This window comes from Neophocaena asiaeorientalis, unplaced genomic scaffold (assembly GCF_003031525.2).
Source record: "Neophocaena asiaeorientalis asiaeorientalis breed wild unplaced genomic scaffold, Neophocaena_asiaeorientalis_V1.1 scaffold150, whole genome shotgun sequence".
NCBI classification, from domain to species: domain Eukaryota; kingdom Metazoa; phylum Chordata; class Mammalia; order Artiodactyla; family Phocoenidae; genus Neophocaena; species Neophocaena asiaeorientalis.
Window position 1 is genome coordinate 19,238,320 of NW_020176571.1, and position 8,152 is coordinate 19,246,471.

The 8,152-nt window shown below is 39.7% G+C and overlaps 1 non-coding gene across 1 annotated transcript; it reads left to right on the forward strand.

Moving 5' to 3' along the window:
- Positions 1–529: 529 nt before the first annotated feature.
- On the forward strand, positions 530–636 carry LOC112391959 (U6 spliceosomal RNA). Its single transcript, XR_003001592.1, has one exon. It is a non-coding gene; the product is annotated as a U6 spliceosomal RNA (small nuclear RNA).
- Positions 637–8,152: the final 7,516 nt, after the last annotated feature.

Below are 8,152 nucleotides of genomic sequence, written 5' to 3' on the forward strand. Positions count from 1 at the left end.
AGAATTTAAAAAAACCAAAAAAGCAAAAAACCTTAACGCATGAGACAATATTTTCATTGCAAACAAATGAGAAGTAACCTGTAATATGTGGGTAAAGCTGCCGAAAGAAACAATACTAACCAAGAGAGAAACTAAATTTGGTAGCCCAGGTTACTCGTATGTGATTTAACTCTTCTATTTAATCTATAAAAAATAACTCCCCGAGTGTTGATGAGCTACTACTGTGGGTGGAGTGTGGATGGTACCTGTCCTAAATATCTGATCCATGAAGCATACATTTAAAAACACACTTTATAGGGACTTCCCTGGTGGTCCAGTGGCTAAGACTCTGCACTCCCAATGCAGAGCACCCGGATTCGACCGCTGGTCAGAGAACTAGATCCCACATGTAGCAACGAAAATCTCCTGCACGCCGCAACAAAGATCCCACGTACTGCAACTAAGACCCGACACAGCCAAATAAATAACTAAATATTTTTAAAACCCCATATTTTTATAATTAAAATATAGGAATGGAAATATATATTTAGTGCTCGCTTCGGCAACACATTTACTAAAATTGGAACGATACAAAGAAGATTAGCACGGCCCCCGTGCAAGGATGACACGCAAATTCGTGAAGCGTTCCATATTTTTTGAGAGAGTGACATGGACATATATACACTACCAAATATAAAATAGATAGCTAGTGGGAAGCAGCCGCATAGCACAGGGAGATCAGCCCGGTGCTTTGTGTCCCCCTAGAGGGGTGGGATAGGGAGGGTGGGCGGGAGACACAAGAGGGAGGGGGATATGGGGATATATGTATACATATAGCTGATTCACTTTGTTATACAGCAGAAACTAACACAACATTGTAAAGCAATTATACTCCAATGAAGATGTTAAAAAAAAAAAGAAATATATATATATCTACACTCAGGAAGAATAACCCACGGGAGCTTATTTTCATATTTGAATTCAAAATACCTTTAAAAATGTAGTTTAACATAACAGTTCCAGGAATACCACAAGCATGTTCATGCTGGTAACTTTCTATCAGAAAAGATCAGAAAGAGAGGAGCCTGGTCGACAAAAGATCTTTAGAGAGGAAAAAAATGCATATGTTATTACAATTCTTTGAAGGTGAGATAGAGCAGTTCTTTATCTAAAACTTCTACGCAATGTGAATATCTTCAGTAGGTGAAAAGGCATTCCCTAAACTTTCATGCCTGGAAATGCACTCCTCGGTTGCAAGAACTTGAAAGTTAGATAATAAGGAAATTCCCAAGATCTAGCTGTTTATGGGAACAAAGTGTTTTACAAACAGGGACATTAAACGCCTTGGCTAAAGTCGAAATGACACTGTCTAAACCATACAGTCTATCACTGTGCTGTCATAATTACTCATTCATTTGTCTTGCTGGGAATACATCTGTGGCATTCAAATTCAAGGAGGCTGAATCCTCAGTAGAGCCTGTTGTTCCGTTTTATATCTGGGTAGTTCATTTTGGGAGGAAGCTTGCACATAATATATGATTAATAGTTCCTTATTGAGAATATGTCCCGTAGAGCTGGTGACCCTCTTATAGAAAGACTTTTTGTTTGCAGTGTCTAAAGGCTTACGTCTTGGGCAAAATAATGGCCTACTGTGGCTTTTTGAGTTTCTCTTCTAGAAATTTTGAGCAGACATTGAGAGCGTGGTGGTGATTATAACTCTAAAGTAAAGAGTTATGTTGGGGCACTTCCCTGGTGGATCCAGTGGCTAAGACTCTGCATTCCCAATACAGGGAGACCAGGTTCAATTCCTGGTGAGGGATCTAGATCCCACATGCTGCAACTGAAGATCCTCTGTGCTGCAACTAAGACCCAGTGCAGCCAAATAAATAAATAAATATATATATATATATATATTTTTTTTTTTTTGCAAAGAAGAGTTATGTAGGGAGGCTTTCTAATAATCAGCTTGTCACAGCCTTGCAGGTTCAGGCCATGAAGAGTTGAGGCACTAAATTCATCTTTTTCTCCTTCTATAACCACAATACCCAGGTCATTCTAACAAAAATAAGAGCACAATTCTCATTCTGTATCCAAATTTCCCCAACTTTTCCCAAAGGCCCTGATGGCTGATTTTAGTTCCCAGGTGGGCTGTGATCAAGGATTCCCCGTTGCCATTTCTCCATCTCTAACCGGCAACCCCTAAAGCACTGCCCGCCCCTGCCCCCGCTGCCTGAATTACTTTAAATTGAAATTGTTATTGAGACCATTATAGACTCACACGCTACATGTAAGAAATAATAGAGCTGCACTTTGCCCCATCTCCCCAGTGATAAGTAATATTTTACAATACTGTAGGATTCTATCCCAACTAGGATGTTGACATTGATACAACCCACTGTTATTTGGATTTTCCTAATTTAACTTGTACTCATGTGTGTGTATATGTGTGTATGTGTTTAGTTCTACACCTACGTTCATTTTTGCATAATCATTTCAGCTAAAATGTATGGAGTACCTGCTATCTACCTGGCACTGTTCTAAGTTCTTTACATGTATAATCTCATCTAATACTCATGTACCAAGTACTGTATACTTAGCTCCATTTTACAGATGAGAGAGGCTAAATGATGTGGCAGTGGCAGAGCAGGGCCAATTCACTTTACCACCAGGCCACACATCTCTCATTACTACAGAGCACCTCTTGGTTACAGAATTCAGCCCTGTGGAGCCAGACTGTGTCCAGAGGGCCAGGAGGCTGGGAACACACTTCTTAAGTAGCTATAAAAGTCAATGTCTCTTACAGGGGATTTTTAGGTGAAATTATTCTATCTGATACTATAATGGTAGATATAAGACATTATGCAGGCTTCCCTGGTGGCGCAGTGGTTGAGAATCTGCCTGCTAATGCAGGGGACACGGGTTCGAGCCCTGGTCTGGGAAGATCCCACATGCTGTGGAGCAACTAGGCCCATGAGCCACAACTACTGAGCCTGCGCATCTGGAGCCTGTGCTCCGCAACAAGAGAGGCCGCGATAGTGAGAGGCCCGCACACTGCGATGAAGAGTGACCCTTGCTTGCCACGACTAGAGAAAGTCCTCGCACAGAAACGAAGACCCAACACAGTCAAAAATAAAAAAATAAATAAACAAATGTGGGGTTTAAAAAAATATTATAGTTATTCAATTTCAAATATTAAAAAAAAAGACATTACGCATTTGTCAAAACCCATAAAACTGCATAACACAAAAGTGAATCCAAAGTGAAGGATGGGTTTTAATAAATAATAACGTATTGGGGCTTCCCTGGTGGCGCAGTGGTTAAGAATCTTCCTACCAATACAGGGGACATGGGTTCTAAGCTCTGGTCCAGGACAATCCCACATGCCGCGGAGCAACTAAGCCCGTGTGCCACAACTACTGAGCCTGCGCTCTAGAGCCCACAAGCCACAACTACTGAGCCCACGTGCCACATCTACTGAAACCCATGTGTCTAGAGCCCATGCTCCACAGCAAAAGAAGACACCATGATGAGAAGCCCACGCGCAGCAACGAAGACCCAACATTGCCAAAAATAAATATAAATAAAATAAATTTAAAAAAAAATAACGTATCAATATTGGTTCATCAATTGTAACAAATGTACCACACTATTGCAATACGTTAATAATAAGGGAATGGGGGAAGGAAGAGAATGGGAACTGTGTACCTGTGCTCAATTTTTCTGTAAACCTAAACTAGCTCTAAAAAATAATCTATTAATTTACAAAACAGAAATAGACCCACAGACATAGAAAAAAAACTTATGGTTACCACAGGGGAAAGGAAGGGGGAGACAAATTAGGAGTTTGGGATTAAAATATACAGACTCCTATACATAAAATAGATATCCAACAAAGACCTACTGTATAGCACAGGGAGCTATACTCAATATCTTGTAATAAGCTATGATGGAAAAGAATCAAAAAAATATATATATATGTGTGTATATATGTATATACATACACACACACACACACAAACTGAATCACTTTTCAGTACACCTGAAATTAACACAACATTGTAAATCAACTATATTTCAATTAACATTTTAAAAATAATAATCTATTAATTTAAAAAATATTTTTAAAAAAGTCAATGGTTCTTTCAGATGGACCTGACCACAAAGTAACTGAAAAAACTTTTATCTTTGGAGATCTCCAAACTGTGGTCACTGAGCATTTATATTTCGCCAGCTGCCTTACATTATCTGAAGTGGCAGGAATATAGTGACAAAAACTCAGGCACTTAGAGGGTGCCCTGGGGATGTGTATGGCTTTTTTCCCCTTCCACATCTTCCCCTGCACGGACCTCAGAAGCTGAGCAGAACGCGGGCAGACAGAGTAAAGTGCCTGTAATTCCCATCCATTCCTGGGCCTGTGGAATTTGAACTTATGTTTACTGCGTTGTCACTCGGACATTAAATCTTAACTGTCAAAATAGTCTTCAAGGCAGAGAGGAGTTCAGCATGGTATCCCAAAATGTCTTTTCCATACTCTTTTCAGCAGCTCTGAAAGAAAATGTTGTTACCACTCTCAAAAATACTGTTTTTATGTTCCCATGGAAATTCACAAAGGGAATATTATATTTAATCTTTACCACAAGCAGAAATACTTATTTCTGATGGAAATAATATTAGACATGGAAATCATGGAAAATATTATCTAAACTTTTATATTGAGTAAGAAATCCATCCTGTACCTCTTGAGTATTGTGTACCTAGAGCAATCAGGAAAGTGGCCAATAACTACCCACTGTGGAAATTGTTCCTTTGACAAACATGCTATGCTCCCAGGCAAACTGTACCTCTACACATTATCATATAAAACCAGAGAGACAAATTAATCTTAGGAGCTATTTGGAGGAAGATATCTGAACAGACCTCACACTCCTCCACCCCAAATCACAATCCAATATGAACTCATAATCTTTTTCATTGGCTTTGGTAATTGTACCCTTTGAAGACAATCTGTGAATATGCATATAGCCCTTAGGCACTTTAACTGCCATTTCATCCAATTAACAGATAATTAAAAATGCTTTGTGTGAGTACCTTTTCCCCTTTCCTTTTATCACCAAAGAGTGAGCAGTGCCTGTAAGGATGAAGTGCAGGAAGCAGTCACGGCAATGGGAGATGTCAGATGTATCAAAAGCAAACAGCCAACTTCCTCCCATCTCACTTTGTCACTTGACCCCCGAGGTTTGGGTTTTAATGAGGAGCTATTCTCCTTTAACGAGTCAACTAGTTCTTATGGGACTAGTCGTGAGACGCTCCCAAAGTTTCAGTATGTTGCTAGAGTCATCCTCACGTAGAGTGTCATGGACAGATTATTTTCAGAGCAAACGAGGACCAAATCATACTTACAGCTAAATTGGTGGCAAGATCCACTTAATACTGCAACCAGTCTTTTCCACGCTCATCAATGGGAGGAAATGGGCATAGATAGCCTCAAGAAAAGGAACCTGACTAGATAGAATAATCAAGTAACTATATTTTAAGGGATTTTTTTCCCTATAACAACCAAGATGGGCTATCAAGTTAACCTATGATAATGAACAACTATCAAATCTCAACCTCCATTCAGGTTTATTTCTCATTCATTCAATGAGTCCGACATCGATCAGCAGAGAGGTCTCTGCTTCATTTAGTCTCTTGGGGCCCAGGATAATGGAGGCTTCTTGCTAACTCACGATCCCACTATCACTGAAGTAGGGAAAAGAGGTGTGCAGTTGACACCACCAATTAAATGCTTCCACTTGGAAGTGACACATGTCAATTCCACTCATATTTCATTGGCTGAAGCAAGTCACTGGCTAAGCTTAACTTCAAGGGGGCTGGAAATTGCAATCTTAACAGAGACCCAGAAGGAGGAAAACCAGAATATTTTTGAGTAGATCTGCCTGTTCCCTGTGACTGACTCATAGGAGTTTAATAATAGTGTGCAGTTTGATAATTTAGCATCTAGTGTTTTGATGCTACGTGAGTGACCCTGAAGGTCTATGATAAGATCTATTGTCTTGCAGGAGGCAGATATTCAGCTAAAGAGTTAGCTCTGTGGTTCCCCACTTGTCACATTCACTGTAATTCAAGGAAAATGATTAAAAACTGTGTCTCTTATAAGCATACTTAGTTGTCCGTTATGAGAACTTTTTATTGTTTTAGGAACTAAGAAAGGCTTTGTCTTCCATGGAAGAGTTGGCATGTTTCCAGTTGGGAATTAATTCGAATCTGTTGACCCTGCAGAGAACTAGGTTATAAACTTTGAATTATCCCCAAGAGTTAACCTTATTTTCTTAGCTGCTTTTAACCTTGTTTTCCTCCTTTGTAATTAATTGTAAAACAATGGTATTATAGTTATCCTTTTTATATACCACCTCAAGCTCTTTTGTGAAAGAGATGAAGAATGAATAAAGAATTGGAATTGAAAAAAACAAAACAAACCTGTCACTTTGTTAAAAACAACCATTTTCCTGGTTGTGACGCTGTACTATAGTAATGCAAGATGTTACCACTGGGGGCAACTGAGTGAAGGATTCACAGGGTTCCTGTGAATTATTTCTTACAACTGCGTGTGAATCTGTAATTATCTCAAAGTTAAAAGTTTTTAAAAAAAATCTACAACAGCCTCCCAGAGATGGTTGACTGCTAGTGCTGGTGCTTTAAGTCTATTTAAAGGACTTGAAAATGTCAAGATTCTCTTTCAAACCAATAATTTAATGAAGAAATGCCCAGTTTACCATACAATAAGATTCACTGTGGCAAAGACTTGAACCACAGTCAAGGGATATTTCCATGAATTACTACTAAAAAAAAAAGACACAAGATTTATACAGAAAGTGAGTACTCACTTTGTCTCTTTCTTTTCCTTCCTTCTTCCTTCCCTCCTTCCTTCCCTCTCATCTTTTTCTTTTTTTCTTTCTTTTTCTTTCTTTCTTTCTTTCTCTTTTTTCTTTCTTTCTTTCTTTCCCTCTCTTACTTTTTTTCTTTTAAAAGATACAATTAAATCCCTCCTATTGCTAAAGACTATGGTAAGCAATTGGTAAGGAAGACAGAAAGGTGTCTGCCCACACAGTGCTTATGTTTTAAAGGAGGAGACAGTAAAATTGCAATTGTGATACATGCTTAGAGGAAAACTAAGAGAGGGCTGAGATGAGATAAGGGGAGTGCGGATCCACTGTAGACAAGGTGGCCATCTGAGGAGATGGAGGAGGAGAAATAACTAACACTGTGAAGAGCAGAAGAAGAGCATGTGTGAAAGGCCTGGGAAAGAGATGGATCTGCGTATTTTTGAGAACCCGGAGGGTGGTCAGTATGGCTGGAAGATGGTTGGTAAGGAAAAAGCAAAGATGATGTCGGCAACATTGTGGGCAGAGCAAAAGCCTAGTAACTCCAAGTGTTGCTATAGGTGATTGTCAGCTAGGACTGACATAATTACTGATATGTGTTCTAAATTAAACAAGTTTGTTGTTGAACTAATAAATCATAAAGTAGTCGTTCTTTGTCTCTCTCCTGTAGATACCACTACTGTTCCCATATTCCTCCATAGTCAGTTTCCAAAGAGAAAGCTAATGAACAAGGACGTTAAGCAATTAAAAAATGCGAAAGAAAAGTTAGAACTAGTACTGTTGCAAGAGCCCTCCATATGTAAGTAAAACACCGGCAACAGGAAAAGTCCACGCGTTGACACACGTAGGACAAAATATAGGTATATTATGATTCTCAGCGTCAGCTCTTTCCCCTGGGATGGACACTCTGCTCCTCGCGTCTTTTCCATCTGCCAAAAATTCTGATAAATGTATTTATAACTTATTTATTTTATCATTAGAGCTTAGGCTAAAATACAATAGCCCTCGCAGACGTAACACTATGACTTGAATTTACATTAAAGGCTAAAAGACTACCTTGGAGAGAGGTTACCTCCTAGGTATAGAGAAGGAATGGCAATAGATGAGAGGATTAAATTAAAATATTGAGTGGGGCTTCCCTGGTGGCGCAGTGGTTGAGAGTCCGCCTGCCGATGCAGGGGACACGGGTTCGTGCCCCGGTCCGGAAAGATCCCACATGCCGCGGAGCGGCTGGGCCCGTGAGCCATGGCCGCTGAGCCTGCGCGTCCGGAGCCTGTGCTCCGCAACGGGAG